This window comes from Synchiropus splendidus, chromosome 15 (assembly GCF_027744825.2).
Source record: "Synchiropus splendidus isolate RoL2022-P1 chromosome 15, RoL_Sspl_1.0, whole genome shotgun sequence".
Taxonomy (NCBI): Eukaryota; Metazoa; Chordata; class Actinopteri; order Syngnathiformes; family Callionymidae; genus Synchiropus; species Synchiropus splendidus.
Window position 1 is genome coordinate 4,830,309 of NC_071348.1, and position 14,830 is coordinate 4,845,138.

Genomic DNA, 14,830 nt, shown 5'->3' on the forward strand with positions numbered 1-14,830 from the left:
TTTGGGCAAATATCATGTGACGTCCTTTCTGAGGAATAAAACAGATAGCATTATCACAACAGATAATGGCCATAAATTATCGTACACCTGCCACAAGCCTTCTTTCCAGCCAGCTTCCTCCACCTTAGCCTATCTTGTGCATCAAATCCTTCACCACATCCATGAACGCCTCATTGGTTGTCCTGCTCTCCTTGTTTCTGACTTCTGCCTCCTATGTGTTCCCTGCTTCTCTTCCATAAAATAGCCTTAACAGCAAGCCAATTGACTGTTGTTCCGGAAAAAAAAACCCAAAACAAAACTATTAGGGCTGTCACAAGATTAAAATTTTTACCTCTATTAATCTCACCAGTGAGTTAACTCACTTTTGTTGGTTTTTTGGAGACCAGCCGGTCTTAAGTCAGATTGGATGTAAGAATGCCATTCAAAACAGCCAAGGCGAGGGTTACAGGTACTACTGTAGTGGTCGACCTCTGTGAGAGTGAGATGCTGGGATACTGTGCTGCGGTAACTGTCGTACACGATGGCGGCAGGCTACCATAATTGCCATACGCGTTTCCAGGCTGCTGGGGTACCAGACATTGAATTAAAAAAAATAAGCATCTGCTGGCCGTGGTCATAAGTACGGGTGGATGTAAGTCGAGCAGGTCATAAGTCGGATGTTACTTGTAGATGATGTTTTAAATCTAGTGAAACCTTGAAAGCAATGCTACGTAGCGTGGGCACTGATGATCATTAGCAAATCGTGCACTGTTTTGAGAAACATCTCCTCACTTCAGGTTTGAGAAAAAACGTTTTAATCGCAGCTGAACTCACTGAGAAACTTATTAAATATGATGAATTTTAGTAGATTGTTTGTCATATTTATTGTATTAATTATCAGACAAATACAATGACAATCATGCACTGTTCATAAAGGGGGAAAAAATATCGTACAAATGGACAAACTTGGCAATACTGGCTAAACGCAAACTGATTTTAACTCACTTTAAAGCAGCTTTGCAAACAATTTACAGTGTTTAAGGGTCAAAGAGCCAAGGAACTGTGTCAAAATAAGGATAATTTTTGTTGAGATGAAGGGGGCAATGAGCTCAAAACACTTCCACAATGGTGGCATCTCAGGACAAGGCTGGCATGAAGACTGCAGACCCAGAGGATTCATAAAAATGCAAATACAGCTGTAAAAGTCTCGTTACGACAAACATCTCCACTGCTGGTGAAGACGTAAAACGAGTGAGGGATAAAATCTGAATATCTACTGCAACCCGCCAGTCATGAAGTGCCAATCCGAGTGACTGAATATTCAACAATCTCACTCCGAACCTCATATTTCTCGCAAATGATTCTCCACCACTGGTGCCATCCACTGCTTGACAATGTGGCACTCTTGTTCTCTTTGTATCGGGTGTCAGTCTCCAAGAGCCCTCTGGATGATTTGGAAAGTCTCCGACCGTACTACGATGATAACACAATATGTGCAATATTCTCTATATTAGGAAAACTAGCAGTCTATTTTTTTCACTGTTGCTTTCATTAACTGTTTTTTTCCTTCTGGCTCAGCTCTTTTTTGGCAGTTCAGTCCCTAGGAAACAGAATTGTGATGCAAGATGTTGTTTCATACTTGGATTAAACATTCAATCGGGATCTTGCTGAGAGGCATTTAGAGACGCCGATCATCGTCCTCCTGGGTGAGAGATCAGTCTTGACAGTCCCACTAACACAGTTGCTTTATTTTTCTCCTTTTAACCATTTCTCCACGAGTCTACCTCCTTTCCTGACACATCAGCATCTCATCCCTCACTCTTCACTTCTCCCTTCTCCTCCCTGCATCGCCGTCCTCCATTCCTCTCTCTCCTCAGCCAAGAGGCATCCAGCTTCTCATAACTCTTCATTAGAGTGTTCCCAGGGACCTGAGGCTGAGCCGAGTAACTGAGCAAAGTCTGACTGCAACAAGAGAGAACCAAACCCCAGAGACAATTAGCCCAGCCAGAAAAATAACATCATACTCCAAGTCCATACACTCGCTGTGTGGGTGCCCGGCGGAAGGCTGAAGCTGGCTGTGATTAGGACCCAGCACAGAAAATATACCCGTACGCTGTAATGCCTGAGGCAGTTAATGGCAGAGAATCAGCATACGATTATATGTCTTTATGGGGTTTGTGTGTTTGTCAGAAGTTCCTGAATGGTAAAGCATTACCATAAAGCCCCTGTAAAATATACCACACAAAGAGATAATAAAGCAATACTGAATCCACGACGGTAAATCCACGTCTGGAATTTTTAAGTCTAATTGCGGTTTGTTTATGTTATGCAAGCAAAAAAAAAAAAATGTTACCGAAATGTAAATCCAAGCAATAGGGTGGGCCATAGGTCGCCCTGGAACAGATTCAATTTGGGGTCAGAAGGAATGAACACTGCAAAGATTTTTTATTTTTGTAGCAAGATGTAAAATAGACGGCAGAATGAAATCACTGAATGAATAAATCCTGATGCAACCTCCCTCTGTGCTACTGACATTTGCAAGAGGCAAAGGAAGCCTGGACAGGGCAGTGGCTCTCATGAGGTCAGAAAAAACTTTACTCTCTTTTTCAAAATTCATACTATTTGTGTTGTTGTGTTTGTTGCTTCAAAGAATGCTGCATAATAAGGTGCCCTAATAACATGTTTAAGCCATCAAATCTGTTCTTCAGGATTTATACTGAAAATCGAATGATCCAACAACATACTTAAATATTTAACATCATACCTTTAAATACATTTCCCCGCTTGTTATTCTTGTTTTATAATATTATAAAACGATATTTTCTTCTTGCCCATTGCTTTAGACAAAGGTTGTATACGAGAGCACTGAGAGGAACCGCTCAAGTTTGTATTCTGGGATGGAACATAAGAGGACAACCCATGATGTTAATGATGAAGGAGGACATGAATGTGTGACTAGAGGATGTGTAAGGCCACGGTGAGGGTGCAAGGGGCCGAACTTCCACTAAATATAATAATTAATAAGTAAAAGGAATGTAGATTTAGTGCTGCCATTAAAAACAGTGAGGCTACTGAATTGCCCTTGAGGATTAATTGAGGACTTAAATGTAGCAAAATAAAGAGCTACTCTTTGTTTACCTACTATTTCCTTATATAAAAATGTTCTTTAAAAAAGGAGCTCTGAGCGTACTGAGCTCAAAATACCCCCTGTTGTCCAATTAGTGGGAAATATATAAACAACGTTTGTTTAGCAGCAAATTATTTAAGTCTCCCCTAACAGGTGAGCACAAGTGGTAAGATAAAATACTACAAAATGCATCCAGATATTTCAAGCTGGTTGTTCCTGCTGGGTGAATTGGCCAACCATTAAAGGTAGCCATATGTTGACCCAGTTATAACAGCCACATACACACGTCTTCCATAATGGCACATTATATCATTCTTGTTGGCTTATTGAAGGCATTTTTCTCCATGGGTGAGTCCGCACAGGCTAGAACTAATAGAGAGGCTTTCCAGCAAATGTGCACAGTTACCCTTTTGCACCAATTATAAGTCTCAGAGACACAACCTTTACCTCGCATGAACCTGGGTGGCAAACAAAACTGTGTGAAAAAAAGAATGACTCAGCTGTCAGAAGCCCTGTTTAAAGCTACTTCGTGTGCTCAACTGATGTTCTTGATGATTTAAATTAAATTTAGCTTTATATATAAATATATATCCAACCAGTACAGATGCAGTTAAATTCAGTATAATTTATACATTATACATGCAACATACCCCAAAATAAGAGCCACCGCCATCTTATTGTCTCATCTTCTTCACTTCCTCTTTTATTTTGTAGAACCTTTTTCCTGACTTATTTTGTTCCTTTTTTTCCAGAGACCATAACTGAGAGAAGAACAATGTGAGCAGAATCTACGGCTTTGTTAACACAGCTGATGGCACTTTGTGGTCACAGAGACAAGCCTGTTCTGCCATCAACTTGGTACCGAACTTCACAGTTTGAGGCTCTGGCGGATGGAATATGTGAAGCATATCATTTCAACATTCACTTGCTCGTGGGAATGCTGCTTTATTATGTGCTGAGGTATTTCACCGGCAACTGCAGTCTACATTCCTCCATCTGTGAAAGTATGAATCTATTTATCAGTTAAACGAAGATCATTTGAGAATTATGACCAGATATATCAAATAAGACAGACATATGTAAGTTCATATTTCATTTTCAGTATAATTTAAATTTCTCCAAAAGTTTTAAAGAATTGAAATCTCTGTTGAGTATTTGTTGAAGTGAAACAATCAACTTCATTTTTTTCCTCATTTTTTTTACTCTGCTTTATGATCTCAAACACCAAAAGAACGACATGCAAGAACCAGTTCTGATCGATGTTTTACCAAAAAAACAACATGATATTGACCGGAGAAAAAATGCCTTGCACAAAGGACCCGTTATCCTCACACAACTTTGATATAAGGCATCATGTGTCCTGAAGGGTAATTCCACTGACAAAGGTTAAAAGATCCTGGGAAATTCCCTTCCACTTCACGTTCTCTTCATCCGCAGCCATAAACGTATAAATCAGATTATTTTGAAAATGAAGAAACACTGCAGAGTCTATTTTCCTTCCTGAGGCTTCTCTTGTCATCAAAGGTTGCAAAGATGGAGCGTGTCATTAATACTACATCAAGGTCAAGGTTGTATTTCCACACTTCCTCCTATGTTACTGCCACAGCTTGTCTCTGTGCCCTTGCTTGTGCCTCAGTGATAGTAATCCAACTGTTAATAAGCGCCAGTGTAAGCCTCAAAATTAACAATTCTTTCTCTCCCACCAACATTTTCTTATTGCAACAGCTGTGCAAAGCTGTGTGGTGGAGTCTGCTGTGAGTCCACAAGATATTTCCCAAAGGAGAGAAAGGTCATAAGCTACAAGTTATTTATGCGCACCTTATAGGAGGGGACATCATTGTTCAGAGTGCATTTGCTGAGGGCTGAAAGGAGAACAAGAGAGGTGTTGGGTAAATGAGCTTATTGGATACAATATGAGGAAAATAAAAGAGGATTTTTATAGATGGCGGCAACAGAAATATTGTCATGTCATGGTGGATTCACACAACTTTTACAAACCATCTATGGCTAAAATGCATTGGCCTTTATCTCCCATAACTCCCATGACTGTCTCTTAGTCAAAATATGAAGGTGGTTGATACAGGGGGTGGGGGGTAGATCACACTAGCCGCCACGATTGGCAGTTCATCCTTTGTACCCTGGCTATTTTTTACGTACAGTGAAAAGTGGAATCGCTGAAGACAGAAAAGGAAGTAAATGTGTTTGAACACCAAAGGTATTTGTACAACAGTACTTAGCTTACAGGCAAGGACAAACACCCACCCACAGCGATCAAGATGAAGAGACAGACATCTCACTCATGTTGACATCCCCCACAAAACTGAAAATGTCTCTCAGTCGCAGTCACTGTCAAACTGTCACACAGGGACAGGGGAAGATGGACATGCCGGATGATGGAAAATCAAGTGTGTTGCAGACAAAAGCAAAGGCTACTTCCCAAGATTAAAATGACAGGCCTGACAACAGTGTGTGATCTTTGGATGGCATTGAAGTCACACTGAAGGTTTGACGCTTGGATGCTTAACAAGGTGCAGTAAAACAGCAGCTGCCCATACAATCACAACACAAGTACACTACAGTGACGTCAGGTGAAAACCAAGATCCAAGCTCACGTCAGGTGTAAAGGAAGAGACTACTAAGTGTCAACAGGTACAGAAATATGGTTCGGCTTGCTTGACAAAGACACCACAAGCCTGGACCATGGCCAGAAGACATCAAAGGAAGGAGTGCTACGACAATGTATTTCCTTAAACTGTAACTACCATGTCTGTAAGACAGAGCTACTGTGTCACCATTAGCGGGTAAAACTTCAGTCAACGATGTGAGTCGCTTTACTGTTGTGATTTCACATTCGACACAGACAAGATGGAGACAGAATGAAAAAGAAGCTAACGCAAAGATCACAAAGGCAATTTTCAGAGATGAATACTGATAAAACCAAGTCAAGAGAAACAAATATCCCCAGTTCACCTAATTAATTCGCAACACAGCTCAAGGAACAAGAGTGATATGGTAATCAGAACACTCTTTGTAAATTCTGCAGGAAAGCACCAGTATATCGTGTTAACAGTGGAAAACGCTACGAAGCGAGACCACTATGTTGCCGACCAAAAGCATGCACACATAGACAGGAACACTTTCTAAACATGTTTGTGGGAATTGTGGAAACAAAAAACATTTTTTTTTTTTTTTACGTTTAATTCTGGAAGATTATTCTAAGAACTCTATCTGTTGGGCACTGTTTTATCTCACTTTAGTTTCTTTCTGCAGCCATTAGTTTATTGTGATTATAACATACCATTTTCGGTGACAAAGTGATCGGAAATAAACAAGATATCTTTATTAATTTTCATGCAATTACCTAAAATGAGACTGGATTGCAGTCAGTCGCCCAATGAGTTTCTGAGGTGAGGTTGGGACCCCCAGCAGTGATCCTGTAGCCAGCAAGGGCAATCTTAATGAATAGTGAGATACATGATAAATGTGGCCATATGGTGGAGCCGGCTGGCCAAGCCGGGGGTGCTAGCTCGAGCCGCTAAACGTATTCACACATGCATACACACACCGTCAAAGCTCTCCCTTTTTCCTCCTTAGATAGAAAATACAAGTCATCAAACTCTGCACAGCACCAGACAGCAGCAGGTAGGGGTTAATGACCTCAAAGTCTTTTGGCGAGATAAAGTGTTATGGCCTACTGTGAGATCATCACCACACTTCCTGTCAAAAAAGTTGCACAGAAGTTAGAGCGAGGACACAAACTGAGGCGTGCCAGTTTCCCACTCAGCAGTAGTGACTTTTTAATTGGACGTGATGCGAGTGACTCGGCGCGGAAAAGGCACCCAAATTCTATCATTAACAAACTGAAGTGCATGAAGGATCAGCTCAAAGTTGTAAAAAAGGTAAATAACAAAAGATATTTATAGAAAACAAAGTTTCTCACAATCATCTGATGCTGCTCTCACTTGTATATTAAGTTTGAATTTCACGTAATCAACGTAAGAGACAAGGAAAAAGTGTTTCAGGACGCCTAACGCTAAAACTACTCTCTGTTGTTTTAGAATTATCTATTCAAATCATCGCCTCTGAAAGGTCCATCTAAGTCGGTGTATTAAAAGTTGTTGTTGTGAAAATATAAATCAGGGTGTAAGAAAACATAGATACAATCAAACATTGTGATTCCGCGATATTGTATCGATATGTTTGCTGAAATATCACAGTATTTGATATTTTAAGTTGTCTACATCAATATTTAGTGCATAGACACTTGCATATGCTGGTGCATTTTTGACAAGCTTAATACTAATAATATATATTATTTATTATACTAATACTAATTTTTTTAATGATTTTGTTGATTAAAGGAGCTGTTCATTCCTCTGTTAGAATGCAAGATTTAAGACAGAGGAACAAGCTTGAACTACACTGGGAAGAATGTACGCTGGAAATAAACTATGGAACTCTGGCTTAAGTGATAGAGTTGTATCGGACCCAAATACATCCAAGACTGATGAGGACTTGAACGTCTTTATTGACAGTTTCCTTACCTCATACATAAATGATCAAATATGAATGTGTGCATAATCATTACCATGTTATTATATATTCAAATGAAGACAGCGTTTCAGTATAGCTTTAAGAGATGTTCTGACAGTAACAGCTTCTGCACAGCGATGTTGCATATTTAAGCAGTTTTTATAATTACCCTGCGCGATATTTAAATCCAACATAATGCTTGTGCGTTTTAATTCCAACCAACTGCAGCACTTAAAAACCTATTCTGCAGTGATGGAGAAGCATGGCTTGACACAGCGTGTGGCGCACGATCTATATGATACTTGAATGTAAATGTTATTTGCATCCACTTCAACGCAGCACGTGTCTGACTCTGGTGTAAACGAATCTCTGCGGATAAAGTGGAATGTTGTGCCTGCGGTAATCCACTTTTTGTTGTTGCTTTATACATCTGCTCATTACTATTCAACAAACACTCTATGCTTGCTGATTCTGTGGCGACACAAGCGCACACATTAACACAAAAATTCCAAGAGACACCAAAACAAAAAATCTGTATATTTCCGGCAAACAGGAACACACGCGCACATTCTTACACTCGTGGACTCAAAGACACAGGGAAAGCTCTATTGTTCTCCTTTCACAGCAGATCTCTCTAATTGGCTCAGTGAAAAAACAAAGCAAAGGCCTTGGATGCCCTGCTGTAGCTATTCTCATTCCATCTACTGAGAAATGCTGCGCTCTACCGAAACACACACCAGGGTCACAGACATGGCTGACCTCTGCGTCGTCCAAAGAAGGATGTTTGCTGATTAAATGGCACGGTTTCAGGCAAAGAGTGAGCACTGAAGTTTTTGAACCTTCATGTTTCAAACTGAAGAACAAGCCGAGGCGTATCTACCCAAACTGAACCACTATTCACTCAACATAGAGCAGCACAATAAGATCTAGTGTGACACTGAAAATACAAGCCTTCCCATTAGCAACAAGCCATGTTGTGGTTTTCGTTCCACTTAGTGAATGAGAATTAGTCAATGACCTCTTGTGGTGTTAAAAACATAAACACCAAATGTTGAAAGAGTAACAAACTTTTTGTTTGTTTGGGATTTCGAAGAGACATATTGTTTTTATGAACCTATTTTCTTTTATTTTGAGAGGTAACTTGACCTAACCCTAACCCTACACAGGGGCCAATTTGCCCTACTAGAATAAAAAATGTATTTAAACAAAAGCTATATAAATCCTGTATGACGTTCAGTTGCCTCCCTTTGCCACAGGCCATTCTTTGAAAACAGAGTAGACATACCACTTACTGCAGACTCTTTCCGCATTCCCACGTGTCAGCGTAACAACTATCTTAAGTGTTTCAGAACTAACATGACAATGACGAGGAATATGTGTTCAGCTGCATGAAGACAGGAGGCCAAGTCACATGACATTCCTATCAAATACAGGTATGCATATGGCAACTGGGCAAATCAAGACAAGTAGTCAACCCAGACTGAATCACTTCCTTCTCATCCATAACATATCCATGGTCCAGGTCACTGAGGCAAAGCATCCATTGTGTCATGATATTGATGTGTCAATCTGAGCAGTGGGGGAGCCACTTCTGGCAACGTTGTGCCGCAGGATTTGAGGAATCAACCCAGAAAACCCTGCAGTTACAGTTAACAAACATTTCATCAACGCTTTGACAGGTAATTTACATTCAGAGTAACTGCTTTCACCAAGCCTCAGTTTTAATCAGTCACCACACTCGCACATGGGAATTCCAGAGTGATAAAAACACTAACACGCGCAGCACAGACGAAAAGCCTAAAACCATATTTGACAGGCAAAGTTATGTTGCAGAAACAATGAGCCTCTGTGTCAGGTAATGATCATTCCACCCTCTTGCTCAGTACCTCGGGGCTGCGTATCTCAGGCCAACATGCATTCCAGAGATGGATTCCATTTACACAACAGACGAATGAGAACCAGATTCCAACTTTTACCACCTTCAAAAACGTCTTGATCCGTCCGGCCTCAACACACGGTGGGGGCTGTTACACGAGCATTTTAAAGAGCGCTCTATACCTGCTCATATCACACGCTGTCAGTGCAACTTCACCCACACTAAGAGTCACACAGAAATTCAGTCCGAACTCCCCAGCGTTTCCAAGCGGAGAAAAACATAGGGGTTAAGTCGACTCTTGATGTTATTTGTGTTGGTGCAGTTTTGTCCAGCGCTGAGAAACAAGTCCTCAACAGCGGTATGATGAATGACTGTACTGCTGGCATCATTGATCTTAGCTTTAACTGCAGCAGTGCAGCTTCGTTGATGGGAGTGCTGTATTGCAGAGAGAGAGGGGTCATATTGAGCACAAAGGGACCCCACAATCTATAAATGGCCAGCTGTTGATTTACAGTACTTTAATACTGCTATATAGAAGCATTCTGCAGTCCGCACTCCGCCCTTATCAATCTTTATTTAGCTAAACATTCAAGAGAGCTGAGTTCAGCTTTTAAATGCTTCATTGCGATGCACGATAGAACATATGGGGAAGGACATTGAAATAGCAGCCTCTTCTGGCCAAAAAGAATATGACACACAGAGCACTTCTCATCTTTATGGTGGAAAAAACATATCGAAACAATGAGTCACAGCGATCATAAATGAACCCTCTGCAGCAGTCGGGAGTCTACATTTTTAAAGCTGCCACTGTGATAACCGTTTGAGAGTGTTTAAGATGCAAAGTTGTCCAGAATGATTTAGGAAACGGCAGATGATTCATCGACTCCAAAAAAAAGAAGCACTTGGATTTTCCTTGTCCCGGCATTTTCCATTAAAATCTGATTACATGGGCAGTAATATAAATAATTCATGCAGCACTTCACCACAATCAACGGAGTCAATCTGCAACTTCTGTTATTACTAAATTAACATCTGCTGGAGGCTCTTCAAGGCTTTATTTCTGCATTCAGCCTGATTACCCAGCGCTTTTGCGCCTGCGTATTGTTATCCTCCATAACAGATTATGGAAGCCTTCCTGCAACCACACGTCTAGGGAAGTTATTTCTTTAGATTTGAATGGTTAACCGCTTGATCCACACTGCCTTTCTGCGCCAGTAAACACAGCCGTTTACCACCAAACTGAAGAACTGATTAGACTTTTCAATTGACCATTATTTCTGTAATTTGTTGTCATAGAGATCACACTTGCTAATACACCCAGTGTGCTTCAAACAGCACTTAATTTGGGCTCTGAACCAGTACGTGCATAATAATGACAACATTTGCATAAATTACCGGAGCCTGTTTAGTATGGTAATGCTCGGTAAACTTGTGGGTTTAATTGCTGTGCAAGATTCTAATTGGGAGTTTGATAATTGGTTAAATTGATGGTCTTGAATTTGTCAACGTACCCGCATGTCTGACTTTTTAAATTTGGTCGGGCATGATGAGGCTCAGCATGGTTGGTGATTTTTTTTCACAATTGAATCAAGTGATGAGACCATATATTTGCTCTCAGTTCTGTGTTAGTTCGATGATGTTTCACAGATAATTACAAATTCCTTCCAACCGAGCGGATGAAGCTTCTTTGGACAGGACCGATCCAGCTTTCCACGTCATATATATATATATACACACACACACACATTTGTTTTTCTATCCTTGTGGGGATAGAAAATAGAAATATATATGACGAATAGACTTCTGTATCCTGTATTCAGTTTGGTCCCGGTCTTGGTCCGATCACTGGTCTTGGTCTCTGTATGCCTCGACACAGCATTGATCTGGTCTAGACTACAACACTACTGACAAAGCCACAATTTAACCCCAAAAACAGCCTGCAACTTTCTGAAAACAGCGTTCACGCCCTCCCGTCCTTGCACTTCAACACCCTGAAACCAATGCATTTTTTACATCAGAGCAACACCCTGGGATGAAATCCAACCAATTTGAAATTGAAACAGTGAAGACAGTACAAGATTGTTGTGCATCTATCGTGTGAAATAAGTGGAAAAAAGTTTACACAGTGCAAGGACAGGACAGACATGTAGAGTTTTAGGCATCAGAAATGGTCAGTGGTGGTTAAAATCTGTTTGTAATCTTAGTATTGCCATCACCTATAATATTTATCCAAAACAAAGCGATGTGAACATGACACAGCATATTTCAAAATTATTTTATTGATAAAATATCTGATATACTGGAGTAAATCATAAGGGGTGGATGTGACGACTGTAATGGATATTTAATTAGATCCTATTGATAATAATGAAATGTGATATTGCAAATTGATCGACCACATGTGCGCTTCATTTTTTTTCATACATCAATATCGGAGGAGGAATTTGCAGATGAGAAGATATTCTTATTTCATTTGGCGCCGGGTTCACCGCAGATGCCCTTCCTGACAGGAAATTATTTCACAGGAAAATATAAATGAAATTGATAACGTGGCAGTTTATTTCCGTCGAAATGTACACGACTATAATTCAGACATAACGAAAGAACGAATTGCGAACCACGAGGGAGTAACAGATTTTTATGGCTGTGTCCTCATCTAACCTGCACAATGTTCTTGTTTATGGGTTGACATTTAATGAGTCCATAATAAACAATGCAATAAGGGCAATAACTCTGGTTAGAGATACAGACATAACAGTTTGAAGAAGTATTAAATGTCCCAGATGGACTGATTCATTGGTGCTGTGCGTCCACAGCTGCGGAATGCATCCTGTTTAATTTGATGGCGGAAGTAAATAAATGCTTCCAAGTGTGAGATTATTTTTGTTGTATGACCTTTGAAAGGATGAGCTCTATATTGACTTTTCTACTAGTGTCATGCGACTGATGTCGTCACCTTAGCCGCTTGTTTGTCCTGGACAGGCGGGACCACTTTGTGGCAGCACGCGCATCAGCTTGTGAAGTCAGCAGGCTCCTCAGGTCTTCTCGACTGGCTGTGCTGTCAAACAGAAAGCCATCGACGACCAAGGTCTCTCTGTCCTCCATGATTCTGGCACGATGCACCGGCGACTCTGTCACAACAAAAACATGCATGCTGAGACGCCCGGGAACACAGAAACCACGACAAGGTCAAATAATAATCCTGTCATATACTCCAAATAGATGTCCATGGTGGGTGAGCTGAGTTTTTTTAACTATCCCCACTTGATTCTTTGGAGTCTGTACTCATCAAGACACAAGTCCAGGAAGTTTGAACAGCTGATTTTCCCTTTGCATATAGGAAATCACAGCATCTCATGCTACAACAGCGAACATCAACAGTGAGTTAAGGAGAAGCCTTTGTTCTCTGAACTTGTCATTGCCTTCTGACTCCCTTCGAGGACATGCTTCTGCACACTTTAAGTGTTCTAACAACTGGACTATTTTTAGATCCAAAAAGCAGCAGATGTTTTGACGAAGGTCCCTGTTCTACGTGGTTCTACCCCATTCAGACACCTGCAGCCTCATCAAAACAGGTCCACCTGAGTAGAACTCCTCCATCTTGAAACAGCGAACAAACATCTTCATCATTATCATCATCATTCCATCGTGATCATTTCTGAAAGTGACAGGACATCTGGGGACACACTCAGAAAGGAGGTTCAGATGACTGTTTGCAGTGGTCAGAAACATTCAGAGGCAGTTTGAGTAAGATGTCTTTCCAGACTAATGTGGGTTCAACAGGAACATGGAACAGTGTAGAAACATAGCTGACAACAGCACTATCTAGAATCAAAATAACAGTTTTGGAAAGGTTTCAGTGCCACCAGCCAGTCGCAAATATCACAAAAGAAAATCACCAGAATATTGATTGATAATTGACATGTTTTCGCCTTTTTATGGCAGGTGAACATCTGCTTGAATTACACTGGAGTGATTCTCAGTAGTTATCCTGCACCAAGAAATCAAGAAAGCTCAAGGCAAATCTGGGTTTGGATTAAAGTGTGTTTCCTCCTCCAATTAATTAATGACTGCACAGGCAGTGTGAGCTTCTCAAATCCAAAAATATTTAAGGCTTTATTTTAGCAATTTTATCATTACATTTGGAGTTCATCAACAGAAGAAGCTGCAGATTCTCTGTCATAAGAATCCAAAAAATGCCTGGAAGCAAGGGTAAGCTCTTCAGTACGATCAGTGAATTTTATGAAATTCTACTGCAATAGAGAAGCAATTGTGTTGCTATGCAACTGAATGCAAATGGTTTCATGAAGCCACTTCTGAGCTTGAGAAGAAAAGTCTCGGTCGCACTCTGGCTTAAAAACAAAAACATTTTAATTGATCTGGCAATCTGTGGAAGTGTTCAATGATGGACGATGTTCCCTATGTTGTTCCTCCACACTGTCTGATATAGTCAGCAAAAGCTAAAAAATGTAAAAAAAAAAAAAAAAAAGAAAGTAGCCACTTTATTTCATAGGGTCTCACCAATGCACATTTACCTGAATACGATGGACATGCCAGTGTAGATTTGTCTAGTGGCTCGGCCCTTGGTGGCGCTGTAAAGATAAAGACAGAAAGATAAGGCTATATATTTATGGGCAGACTTCATATTAAATTACTATTTTGACAGGCCAGGGACAACCTTAAGTCCTTTGATATGGAGAGCAGATGTGCCATACATTTTTCACTCAGAAACGAAAGAACTGAAACTGCAAATTAAAAAATAACTAAGAAAAATACCCCCCAAAATGAATTTATGATTTAAGAAATCAATAAATGAATGACCACAACAGACTAAAGTCAGTACTACAATGAACGTGACAATTTTTAGGATTAAAACAGCTATCAACTAAACGATGAACTTGCAATGGGTTAGCAAATACATTACGTAGCTTTTGCTATTTAGTTAGCTACACTGACACAAATTGCCACAATGTTCAGGAGGTTTCACATGAATTTGACCCAATATATCTTCGTTATAACCATTGAAAGCCAATTTAATGAGCAACATTCTGGGTAACGTCATTTTGAAGAAGCATGAAACACGTTTGCTAACTTGCTAACTGACCACGGCCTCGGGCGGAACTCCTTCATGGTTTTAGACATTGTACAGGAACAAACTGGACCTATAGCAGTAGATACTTTGTGAATGAATTATAGCAATTCAAAGTTTTTAATACAATAATTAGAGGTTAGCCATTTTAAAAATAAGTATTTAAAGCTAACTAAGCATCTACCGAATATGTGACACAACGACTGTGACTCACTATAAAAGCTTA

At 40.2% G+C, this 14,830-nt stretch overlaps 1 protein-coding gene across 5 annotated transcripts in view; it reads right to left on the bottom strand.

Moving 5' to 3' along the window:
* LOC128771654 (RNA-binding motif, single-stranded-interacting protein 3-like) overlaps positions 1–14,830 on the bottom strand; it is a 153,530-nt gene that overhangs the window by 138,138 nt on the left and 562 nt on the right. For 2 of the 5 annotated variants that reach the window (XM_053887212.1, XM_053887210.1), the window contains exons 2-3: positions 14,051–14,107; positions 12,472–12,646 (exon numbers count right to left, since the gene is read on the bottom strand). The gene's annotated coding sequence lies outside the window, so the exon portion shown is untranslated. Of the gene's footprint in view, positions 1–12,471; positions 12,647–14,050; positions 14,108–14,193; positions 14,212–14,619; positions 14,808–14,830 lie in introns of those variants that run through there. The other 3 variants (XM_053887211.1, XM_053887209.1, XM_053887213.1) reach the window with 3 other exon arrangements.